The sequence below is a fragment of the Schistocerca serialis genome, chromosome 5 (assembly GCF_023864345.2).
Source record: "Schistocerca serialis cubense isolate TAMUIC-IGC-003099 chromosome 5, iqSchSeri2.2, whole genome shotgun sequence".
Lineage (NCBI taxonomy): Eukaryota > Metazoa > Arthropoda > Insecta > Orthoptera > Acrididae > Schistocerca > Schistocerca serialis.
Genome location: NC_064642.1, coordinates 163729731 through 163743214, shown reverse-complemented (window position 1 = coordinate 163743214; position 13484 = coordinate 163729731).

The following is a 13484-nucleotide window of genomic DNA, read 5'->3' as shown; positions in this document are numbered from 1 at the left end:
GATCTGGGCAGCCATATCGTGGTATTTCCATGAGTGCCACGGTTACTCTGCAAGGTTGCAGTGCTGTGACCATTTTCGCTGATTAGATCCATCCCATGGAACAAAATTTGCTCGCCAACGGTGATGCTATGTTTCAGGACAACAGCCCGCGGTGGACGTGCGGTTCTAGGCGCTTCAGTCCGGAACCGCGAGACTGCTACGGTTGAACAACAGTCCCCCCCCCCTCCGTTTACACAGCTCGCATCGTCCAGTACTGAATTTGTGAGCACGAGGATGAATTGTCGCATCTCCCCCGGACACCATAGTCACCAGATACCAGTGTTATTGACACGTAGTGATCTGCTGCTTAGGAGAGAGGGATTCGCGATCTCTATCTCACTCTCTCATTATTACCTGAAATTGCAACTATATTGTGGGAAGAATGGCCTACGATTCCCTGAAAACCATATGGAACCCGTATTAAGCCAATCTGAAATGACCAGAAGCTGTTTTGAATGCCAACTTCTTTCCTGCTCTGGAACAGACGAGGCAGTTCAGCCGCGCGGTGTAGCCGCACGGTATGAGGGAGGCCTTGCCACGGTTCTCTCGGCTCCCCCCGTCGGAGGCTCGAGTCCTCCCTTGGGCATGGGTGAGCGTGTGTTGTGCTTAGCGTAAGTTAGTTTAGGTTAGATTAAGTAGTGTGTAAGCCTGGGGACCGATGACCTCAGCAGTTTGGTTCCATAGGGACTTACACCACCACCACGAGGTTGTTCACCCCACGTAAGGTGGTGCCAGGGTCAAATGGCTCTCAGCACTATGGGACTTAACATCTGAGGTCATCAGTCCCCTAGAACTTAGAACTACTTAAACCGAACAAGCCTAAGGACATCACACATGTCCATGCCCGAGGCAGGATTCGAATCTGCTACCGTAACGGTCGCGCGGTTCCAGACTGAAGCGCCTGGAACCGCTCGGCCACACCGGCCGGCGGTGGTGCCAGAAAGTTGCTTCATCTCTTTACAGAGAGAAAAGAATTCCTGAGCACAATGCAGCTCCGTCGCTTCTCTTTTCTGTTAGTGACTTCACCTGCACACCATTCTCGGAAGTCGACCAGGAGGCATAAAACAAAGTAACTTTGAAATGTGTTTTGGCCAGGTGACACTGCCTGTAAAATCTGTGATTCTGTGCAGTTGTTCGGCCCACTACGACTTCTGTGAGTGGAGGCTTGGCCCCCACAGACTACTTATGATGCATTGTTCGAGAAACTGCCAGAATGCATCACCCAGAAGCCCGGTCCCCAACAGTGCTTGGGTTGTGGCGTATACCTGCCAGTAGCGGACACATCATCTCTTCCCACACTCTTTCCCAGAGGGAGCTGATCAGACGCCAAGTCAGTGACCCGAGCCTCTATCGTGACCGTGGCTCGTCATGCACCCAGCCAAACTATAGACAACATCCCCTAAAAAACAGCCTCTAGAAGGAATTAATACACTACTGGCCGTTAAAATTGCTACACCACGAAGATGACGTGCTACAGACGCGAAATTTAACCGACGGGAAGAAGATGCTGTGATATGCAAATGATTAGCATTTCAGAGCATTCACACAAGGTTGGCGCCGGTGGCGACACCTACAATGTGTTGACAGGAGGAAAGTTTCCAACCGATTTCTCATACAAAAACAGCAGTTGACCGGCGTTGCCTGGTGAAACGTTGTTGTGATGCCTCGTGTAAGGAGCAGAAATGCGTGTCATCACGTTTTCGACTTTGATAAAGGTAGGATTGTAGCCTATCGCGATTGCGGCGATTGCGGTTTATCGTATCGCGACATTGTTGCTCGCGTTGGTCGAGATCCAATGACTGTTGGCAGAATATGGAATCGGTGGGTTCAGGAGGGTAATACGGAACGCCGTGCTGGATCCCAACGGCCTCGTATCACTAGCAGTCGAGATGACAGGTATCTTATCCGCATGGCTGTAACGGATCGTGCAGCCATGTCTCGATCCCTGAGTCAACAGATGGGGACGTTTGCAAGACAACAACCATCTGCACGAACAGTTCGATGACGTTTGCAGCAGCATGGACTATGATCTCGGAGACCATGGCTGCGGTTACCATTGACGCTGTATCACATACAGGAGCGCCTGCGATAGTGTACTCAACGACGAATCCGGTGCACGAATGGCAAAACTTCATTTTTTTCGGATGAATCAAGGTTCTGATTACAGCATCATGATGGTCGCATCCGTGTTTGGCGACATCGCGGTGAACGCACATTGGAAGCGTGTATTCGTTATCGCCATACTGGCGTATCACCCGGCGTAATGGTATGGGGTGCCATTGGTTACACATCTCGGTCACCTCTTATTCGCATTGACGGCACTTTGAACAGTGGACGTTGCATTTCAGATGTGTTACGACCCGTGGCTCTACCCTTCATTCGAACCCTGCGAAACCCTACATTTCAGCAGGATAATGCACGAACGCATGTTGCAGGTCCTGTACGGGCCTTTCTGGATGCAGAACATGTTCGACTGCTGCCCTGGCCAGCACATTCTCCAGATCTCTCACCAACTGAAAACGTCTTGTCAATGGTGGCCGAGCAACTCTTTCGTCACAATACGCCAGTCACTACTCCTGATGAACTGTGGTATCGTGTTGAAGCTGCATGGGCAGCTGTACCTGTACACCGCATCCAAGCTCTGTTTGACTCAATGCCCAGGCGTATCAAGGCCGTTAATACGGGCAGAGGTGGTCGTTCTGGGTACTGATTTCTCAGGATCTATGCACCCAAATTGCTTGAAAATGTAATCACATGTGAGTTCTAGTAAAATATATTTGACGAATGAATACCCGTTTATCATCTGCATTTCTTCTTGGCGTAGCAATTTTAATCGCCAGTAGTGTATAAAAGTAGAGGGCTTAATGCTGGCAACCACTATCATTTCTGTTGCAATCACTAGATATTTTATTAAGTGACCTGAATAGAATTCAGGTAACAGTGACTTTAAGTCATTAATGAATGATACGCGTGACGTGCCAGTCCAGCAACGGACAAACGCAAATTATTCTTCTTCTACAATCACAGAAGACTTAATACATGTCCTATTATCCTGTTCGTTTTTATTGTCAGTCTTTTCCACGTATTTCTTTCCTCGTCAATTGTGCCGAAAGCTCCTCGTTTCTTATCAGTCCACCTAATTTTCAAAATTCCTTTACAGCACATCTCAAATGCTTTGATTCTTTTCCTTTCCTGTTTTGCCAAATTCTAGGATGCACTTCCATACAACATTTTCTCCAAACGTACAATCTCAGTACATAACTGTATTTTATACATGAGGTATACAACTGAATCCGTGACTGTTCCTTTATAGGGTGTTGAATAATGACCGCTACCAGCCACAATAGAAGGCGATTTTATTTAACACGCAAACAGTTTCGGGCTTATGCCCATCTTGAGGTGGTCTACATTCATTTACATATTTCCTTGTTCATTGATGAAGACCACTATTTAACTCAAAAACAAGTAACTGATGAAGACTACGTAGACAAAAATGAAACATTTGAAAGTGGCTAAGCGACATGCGTTTTAAAATATTGTAGTACTTACATGTAGCTGGTGTATATGTATCGTTTCCACTTTATATCTGTCACAATTTGATTTTTATAGAAAATATTTCGTCCTTTACAAGTTTACTGTATATTAGTCACCATGCTAATTATTGATGCTTCCATATTATGTCTTTGATAAAGTAGTGGCACTTTAGATGTTAGCAACTCCAAAAGCACATGCAACATTCAACGTGTGTATATTGGACAACAGAGGGTATGGTTAAAGAGCGTAGGTGTAAGAAGTACAGACATGTTACAGATACAGGTATTTCAAATTATGAAAATGATATCAGAATGAGATTTTCACTCAGCAGCGGAGTGTGCGCTGATATGAAACTTCCTGACAGATTAAAGCTGTGTGCCAGACCGAGACTCGAATTCGGGACCTTTGCCTTCCGCGGGCAAGCGCTCTACCAACTGAGCTACCCAAGCACGACTCACGACCCGTCCTCACAGCTTCAATTATGCCAGTACCTCGTCTCCTACCTTCCAAACTTCACAGAAGCTCTCCTGCGAACCTTGCAGAACTGGCACTCCTGGAAGAAAGGCAAAGGTCCCGAGTTCGAGTCTCGGTCTGGCACATAGTTTGAATCTGTCAGGAAGTTTCATGAAAATGATCTGTTATGTATCTGTATGTGTAATAACACTGCACATCTTTGATTAAGCTCTTTGACCATAACCTCTGTTCTCCAATGTGAACACTTTGGAGGTTGAGTGCATCTGCTTCTGAACTTATTAACATCTTAAGTGCCGCTGCTTTAACAAAGACATAATATGGAAGCAGCAATAATTAACATGGTGACTAATACACAGTTAACCTGTAAAAGACGAAATATTTTCATACAAAAAAGTGACAAGTGTAATGTGAAAACGATATGGATACACCAGATTTATGTAAGTTGTATAATATTTTGCAACACATGTCGCTTAGCCAATTCCAAATGTTACATTTTTGTCTGTTTAGTGATCATTTAGTGCTTTCTATTTAACCAGTGATCTCCAACACTGAGTATGGAAACATGTACATGAATCTAAACCACATTAAGATGGGCACAAACGCGGAACCAGTCGCGTGTCGAATAAAATCATCTCCTATTGTGATTGGTAGGTGTTATTATTCTACACCTATGCTCAGTATGTTCTGCCTCAAATTAGAGCTAATCTTTTGTACTAGTACACTTCTTTTACGTCTGTATTTGTCTGTGCTAGTCTACTTTTGATGTCCTCCTTGCTCCGTCCGTCACGTTATATTTACTTTCATCTACATCTACATTTATACTCCGTAAGCCACCCAACGGTGTGTGGCGGAGGGCACTTTACATGCCACTTTCATTACCTCCCTTCCTGTTGCTGTCGCGTATGGTTCGCGGGAAGAACGACTGATTACAGCCTCCGTGCGCGCTCGAATCACTCTAATTTTACATTCTTGATCTCCTCGGGAGGTATAGGTAGGCGGAAGCAATATATTCGATACCTCATCCAGAAACGCACCCTCTCGAAACCTGGACAGCAAGCTACCCTGTGATGCAGAGCGACTCTCTTGCAGAGTCTGCCACTTGAGTTTGCTAAACATCTCCGTAAAGCTATCACGCTTACCAAATAACCCTGTGACGAAACGCTCCGCTCTTCTTTGGATCTTCTCTATCTCCTCTGTCAACCCGATCTGGTACGGATCCCACACTGATGAGCAATACTCAAGTATAGGTCGAACGAGTGTTTTGTAAGCCATCTCCTTTCTTGATGGACTACATTTTCTAAGGACTGCCCCAATGAGTCTCAACCTGGCACTCGCCTTACCAACATTTAATTTGATATGATCATTCCACTTCAAATTCCACTTGGTAGGTGGATCAAAACAAAAAGTCCAGACACTCTGTGACCAAAATGGTACTGAAACAGAGGATGACAGACTAAAGGCCGAAAATGTCTTTTTCCAAAGCTGTTTCACAGAGGAAGACTGCACTGTAGTTCCTTCTCTAGATTGTCGCACAGATGACAAAATGGTAGATATCGAAATAGCCGACAGAGGGATAGAGAAACAATTAAAATCGCTCAAAAGAGGAAGTGCCGCTGGACCTGATGCGATACCAGTTCGATTTTACACAGAGTACGCGAAGGAACTTGCCCCCCTTCTTGCAGCTTTGTACCGTAGGTCTCTCGAAGATCGTAGCGTTCCAAACGATTGGAATAGGGCACAGGTCATCCCCGTTTTCAAGAAGGGACGTCGAACAGATGTGCAGAACTATAGACCTATATCTCTAGCGTCGATCAGTTGTAGAATTTTGGAACACGTATTACGTTCGAGTATAATGACTTTTCTGGAGACTAGAAATCTACTCTGTATGAATCAGTATGGGTTTCGAAAAAGACGGTCGTGTGAAGCCCAGCTAGCGCTATTCGTCCACGAGACTCAGAGGGCCATAGACACGGGTTCACAAGTAGATGCCGTGTTTCTTGACTTCCGCAAGGCGTTCCATACAGTTCCCCACAGTCGTTTAATGAACAAAGTAAGAGCATATGGACTATCATACCAATTGTGGGATTGGATTGAAGAGTTCCTAGATAACAGAACGCAGCATGTCATTCTCAATGGAGAGAAGTCTTCCGAAGTAAGAGTGATTTCAGGTGTGCCGCAGGGGAGTGTCATAGGACCGTTGCTATTCACAATATACATAAATGACCTTGTGGATGACATCGGAAGTTCACTGAGGCTTTTTGCAGATGATGCAGTGGTGTATCGAGAGGTTGTAACGATGGAAAATTGTACTGAAATGCAGGAGGATCTGCAGCGAATTGACGCATGGTGCAGCGAATGGCAATTGAATCTCAATGTAGACAAGTGTAATGTGCTGCGGATACATAGAAAGTTAGATCCCTTATCATTCAGCTACAAAAGAGCAGGTCAACAACTGGAAGCAGTTAATTCCATAAATTATCTGGGAGTACGCATTAGGAGTGATTTAAAATGGTATGATCATATAAAGTTGATCATCGGTAAAGCAGATGCCAAACTGAGATTCATTGGAAGAATCCTAAGGAAATGAAGTCCGAAAACAAAGGAAGTAGGTTACAGTACGCTTGTTCGCCCACTGCTTGAATACTGCTCAGCAATTTGGGATCCGTACGAGATAGGGTTCATAGAAGAGATAGAGAAGATCCAACGGAGAGCAGCGCGCTTCGTCACAGGATCATTTAGTAATCGCGAAAGCGTTACGGAGATGATAGTTAAACTCCAGTGGAAGAATCTGCAGGAGAGACGCTATGTAGCTCGGTATGGGCTTTTGTTAAAATTTCGAGAGCATACCTTCACCGAAGAGTCAATCAGTATATTGCTCCCTCCTACGTATATCTCGCGAAGAGAGCATGAGGATAAAATCAGAGAAATTAGAGCCCACACAGAAGCATACCGACAATCCTTCTTTCCACGAACAATACGAGACTGGAATAGATGGGAGAGCCGATAGAGGTACTCAAGGTGGCTTGCGGAGTATGGTCAAAAAAAAAAAAAAAAAAAAAATAAATAAATAAAATCTTTCCGTACGCATACTCTCAGATATTTTACAGAAGTAACTGCTACCAGTGTTTGTTCCGCTATCATATAATCATACAATAAAGGATCCAAGGTAGTAGAGTTCCTTATCCGCGTCTACTTCGTGATCACCAATTTTTCAAGTTAAGCTTATCGCTAACCTCATTTATATTTTTCTTTTGCTTTTACTATCAATCCGTATTCTGTGCTCACTGGGCTGTTCATTCCATTCAGCAGGTCCTGTAATTCTTCTTCACTCCCACTAAGGATAGCAACGTCATCAGAAACCTTATCGTTGATAACCTTTTACCACGAATTTAGTCGCACTCCTGAATTTTTGTTTCCGTCACCGCTTCTTCGATGCACAGGCCGAGCAGCAGCAAGCAGGACAGTGTGCCTGTGTTACACGCGTTTCAACCTGAGCCCATGTCTCCCGGTCTTCCTACAGTAATCGCACCTGACGCCTGCTCTGGCGCGCGTAAAACTTCAGGACAGCGGATTCTGCGCCGGCTGTCAGCAGCGCCGGCCGCATGCTTGAGGTGGGTCGCGCGCGCGTGGGCGGCGCGGCTCGTGGGCGGCGCTTTCGCTGCCTGTGGCGCCTATAACGTAACGTAACGGGTCCGGCGTGGCGCCGGCACCGCCGGGGCTCCTCGGGACCAGTTTCGCCCCATTCTGTATGCGTGACTCGCTTCTTAATCACAGGCGATCAGGTGAGCGAGCTGAGCGTGCCTGTGGGCTCACAATACTTCTCTGATCCAGGTATGCTGTGCGCGACATTAGCAACAGACAAAAGAAGTAAAAACGCAGCCCACTGCAACAACAGATGAAATCGTAAAGAAAGAAATGTTAAACATTGACTACAGTAAAAGAGCATTGATGCACGAAGCGTACCTTTGTACTGGAATGCACGACAGGTTTCTCGGCTGGCACGAGAAATAATAGTGAGAGACGAGTGTGGACATCAAATAACAACACGGTTACCGCCACTATGATGGCCACATAGCGTCGGGTGAATGGTGTCAGACGCTACCACAGACAAGGTATTCCCATAAATCGAATTTTTAATTTCATATTTGTAGAGTGGCTCTGGCTCTGAGCACTATGGGACTTAACAGCTATGGTCATCAGTCCCCTAGAACTACTTAAACCTAACTAACCTAAGGACATCACACAACACCCAGTCATCACGAGGCAGAGAAAATCCCTGACCCCGCCGGGAATCGAACCCGGGAACCCGGGCGCGGGAAGCGAGAACGCTACCGCACGACCACGAGCTGCGGACAATATTTGTAGAGTGGCTGGGCAGCGTGATCTAAGTACTCCGTCTTCAGGCCACGAGTGGCCTACCGGGACCATCCGACCGCCGTGTCATCCTCAGTGGAGGATGTGGATAGGAGGGGCATGGGGTCAGCACACCGCTCTCCCGGTCGTTATGATGGTATTCTTGACCGAAGACACTACTATTCGGTCGAGTAGCTCCTCAATTGGCATCACGAGGCTGAGTGCACCCCGTAAAATGGCAACAGCGCTTGGCGGCCTGGATGCTCACCCATCCAAGTGTCGACCACGCCCGACAGCGCTTAACTTCGGTGATCGCACGGGAGCCGGTGTATCCACTGCGGCAAGGCCGTTTGTGATCTAAGTGCCAAAAAAATCGGACTTCACTTGTTTCACCATTAGTGATTCATGTGCCATCACCAATGCAGTGCTATGCGACCTGTCTGCAAAGTCATCTAGTTGAAAGGAGCGTCACTAGATGGTGCATGCTGTACGTCCGAAACACAATGTCGTTCAAGTTGATATAAGTACCTTGTTCTGTTGTCAGGTTGTGGTGCAGCAATAACATGATCTTTTCATTTGTCTTGAGAGCCATTGCTGTTGTTTCGTACGTGAGCGTGTATTATAGTGACAGCTGGATAGAAAATATTTTAGTATGAGTGAGTTTGCAAAGATCAGTCCAAAAGACATGATCAAAGTCCAGCTCGTGTGAGCGGAATGCCATCCGTAAAAGATAAGACATGAAAAGTAAAACCAACCAAAGTAACCTATCCAGTGAGGTTGGTAAGTTGTAAATTACTGAATACGATCTGTTTCACTATTTAATTTTTTTTTTTCGCATGATTCTTTCTGCTAATTTTCCATTTCATGTAATTACACTTATGCAGTCTCTCACAAAAACTACACTTTCTTCCCTTCTTTCATTTTAGTAATGTGACTAAAAAGTTACGAATAAGTTACATGGTGACAATTATTCAACAACGTTAAATAAAATCGTCATAACTTCTGACCGGTTTGCGCTAGGATGTTCAAACTGCAGTGTTGGCCGCGGGGCATGATCGGAATTCGTTTGCGCATGCGCGGTTAGGTTTAGCAACGAAGCCCACTTTCATTGGGATGGGATCGTCAATAAACAGAATTGGCGCACTTGCGCGATTGAGAATCCACATTTCGCATCGAAAAGTGCCTTCACCCTCAACGCGTGACCGTGTGGTGTGCAATGTCCAGTCACAGAACAATCGGTGCGGTATTACTTGGTGGCACGGTGACTGCCGAACGTCACGTGAAGTTTCGGAAGATGATTTCATCCCCGTTATCCAAAGTGGCCCTCATTTCGACAAGATATGATTCATGCAAGACGGAGCTCGACTCCATCGAAGCAGGAGAGTGTTTGGTGTCCTGGAGGAGAACTTTGGGGACTGCATTATGGCTCTGGAGTACCCAGAGGCCACTGGCATGGGCCTCGACTGGCTGTCATATTCTCCGGATCCGAAACATGCGACTCTTTTCTGTGGAGCTACATTAAAGATACGATGTACAGCAATAACCCCAAAACAACTGCTGAGCTGAAGACAAGCATTTAGGAGGTCACCGACAGCATCGGATGTTCCGACACTTCAACGGATCATGCAGAATTTCGCTATTCGTCTGCGCCACATCATCGCCAATGGTGGCAGGCATATCGAACATGTCATAACCTAAATCCGAATATCTGTAGTAACGTTTACATTTTGAATACAGTGTGTACACGCCGTAGTTTGTAACTAATTTGCTTTTTTTTCTCATATAGTTCAATCATTGTCCCCCTGTATATGTTCCTCTAATGTTAGGTGAGGTGCAAATGTAAATTTGTCTGTAAAGATACGAATAGCTTCAGCTTCATTGCTGCTGTAACATTCTACAAATTGCAAGTAAACGAAGGAGGAAGCCACATCATGGGTCAATTCAAATTTTGCCAGTGCAGAGAAGTCGTCACAGTAGCTTCGACGAGCGTTCGGAGAGCCACAGACAGTGCTTTGTGATTTACACGCTCTCAAATGGAAGAAGAAAATTAAAGAAGGTATGTAAAACCACTTTTATGGAGATTTCTGACACACGCCCTCGATAACGACACTCATAAAGAGGAGGAAAGATCAGAATTCAACCTCCAAGGACAATCGTGGTGATGTGACGAAATTTAAATACACTTGCAATGACGGATCTATTGTGAAAGAACATATTAACAGCTTTCCTTATACTGAGAGCCACTCTAAAAGTTACAAAAGGAATATCTCAGTCCAGACCTTAATGCAAATGGTAGTTCTTGAAAACAATTCTCGCGGAGAACAGCGGTTTTCCTTAGTATTTGAAAACGAAGATAAACAGGCTGGACCGAAAGAAACCTTTATTTTTGTGGTTATCGATTAGGCCAGTTACTGCCCATCTGCAGACCTCGTACCATGTTGGCAAGCGGTGGTGGTGAACGGAGCAGGTATTATGAACTCCACTGCAATTGACGTTTGTGGAGTTCGTAACGCCTGCTCCGTTCATTGCCAATTCCTACCGGCGTGGTATGAGGTCTGAAGACGGCCAGTAACTGACCGGAACCGGTAACCACAAAATTAAAGGTTTCTTGCGGTCGGGACTGTTTATGTTCATTTGTAAATTAATGCGCATAGACTCTATGAAGCTTTCTGACAAAAGCATCCCACAACAACAAACACCTACAAGTTACGATGGGCAGTATTTTTAAAGGATTTTCCAGACTTATCATTTCAGAATCCACGAGCTGATACACGTAAAAATTGTGATTTCCTGCATATAAAATCGAAGAATGATTTGTCAGTGTTGTAAAATCAGCAAAATGTGATCTCGAGTGGCATCACCGCCAAGTAGATGTGGTGTTCCAGGCCATCAAGAATGATGCTACAGGTAGCACTTTGCCAGCAAAGTGATACATCCACATTAAAGGTTGACTTACAGAAAGTGTTTACCATGCCAAAATTTACCCACAGCAATTATTCTCGTCAGAGTTCCTGTTACAATTTCGGGATGCATGTTGCAGACAATGCAGGTGGCATTATGTGTGCGTAGCATGCAGCCCAGGTAGGAAAAGGAGGGAGCAAGACGGCATCATGCGTCTTACAGGCTTTAAATACTGGACTTCATAGCACGTACAACACAATCTATGTGTATGGAGAATGTTTTTGGTTTTATACGCGCATCTTGTTTCAAAACGCTTCTATGACACTAGGTATCACAATTTTTTAATTTCTGGACAATCATTTTCATCATCGGATCTTAACTTTGCACTTACAGAAAAGCGCGCAAAAAGTTGTAGGTTGCAAACTTTAGAGGATGTGAAAGTTGTAGCGCAAAACCTTTGCCACCCTTCAAAGTGCTGGACATGTGAGATAAAACCTTTTTTGGTTTCGATTACCTTGTATATACGTACACTGACACATCCAAATTCGGTATTACCAATGTTACATGACTGCGAATCACCATTCGTGATGATTCGATGCAAAAGAAATTATTATTATATTGCTGCTTAGCGAATGTGTTGCGTTGTGAAGGCAGGAATCACGAACACCCACTTAATGAATGCACAACTCCAAAGTCTACGTAATGAGATACCTCTCAGTGAACGTAAAAAGGAACATCTACGTCAGTTGCTTCATTATGTGGATGAGGAAAACAAGCAATTCTTTTAAGAATCCTGTTGATCTAAATGCGTACTGGTGGTGATGGTTGTGTACAAGGATTTAGATCTGTTGGATAATCAGTAGTGGACTTTGATCTTTTCCAACTTTCTCAGTGTATTCTAGAAAATATATACAATGTTTCGTAGTGTTTGTTAAGTTTCATGTTTCCCAGGTGTGTCTATATTTTTTCACATAAAACTTTGTTTGAATAGTAATCACAAGAAGTAATTTTCACTCTCCTGTAAAAAACAGTTTTGGCACTTAGCCCACATTGGCCCGTCACACTACATTTCAGGCTCAAATCACACAAATTGTATCATAACAGATTTCGCTTTCGTAACAAGTTTAAAAACAGAAATACAAATGTGAGACTAATCAAATACTGGGAAACTAAATTACAAAATCAAGCTGACGTATATACACAAATACGCGCACTTGAACACGTCAAGACGGCCGCGGTGGCCGTGCGGTTCTAGGCACTCCAGTCCGGAGCCGCGCTGCTGCTACGGTCGCAGGTTCGAATCCTGCCTCGGGCATGGGTGTGTGATGTCCTTAGGTTTAAGTAGTTCTAAGTTCTAGGAGACTGATGACCACAGCAGTTGAGTCCCATAGTGCTCAGAGCCATTTTGAACACGTCAAAGTACAACCGTAAAGGCCAACAGAGTCCCACCCCCACGACATAAAAAAATTTCGGTTCTGACTTACATAAGCGAAGGCTACAGTAAACTACTGAACAGTAATAAGTTGGTAACTCCAAATAGCAAATCAAAGATAAGAAAAAAAAATTAGCATTATATAATAGCTTCATTTTTTCAGTTTTCCGTTGTTCCTTAGTTGCTTCAAAATTCATGGAGGTATATTCCGTCTTTGCAACTAAATGAAAGGCAGTTTGTTTTTAGCCATACGCGTTTCCCTTCTTTAATTTATGAAGTTTCTTCAGTGGTCTACAATGTATGTTTGTTTTTATACAGGGTGGCTCACTTAAAAACCCTATGTTGCTCATAATCCCGATGTGATTGACATACTACGATGCAACATTCATACCCGTGAAAGCAATTTTTCAAAACACAGGGCGAGTCAAAAGTCCTTGGACACCTTCATAAGTCATAAAATTAAAGGGAAAATTGAAATGTGATGATGGGAAGATAGGTTTGATGTGGGCCGCAACTTTTGGAGTTAATGTCGTTCATGGCCGCCATCTTGAAATCCGGCATTTTGGATTCAAGTAATTTTTTTTTAATGGGAAGGGGGGTGTATGACACATCAAATAACACTCGCTTGAGCTCTGGAATTTAGTGGTGTAATTTGTTTTTGCCTATCTTGTACAGTTTAGAGGCTATTAATGTTCAAAGTTGTTCACGTGTCAGACCCATTTTAGATCACCTGGAGCAAAGAGAGACATGA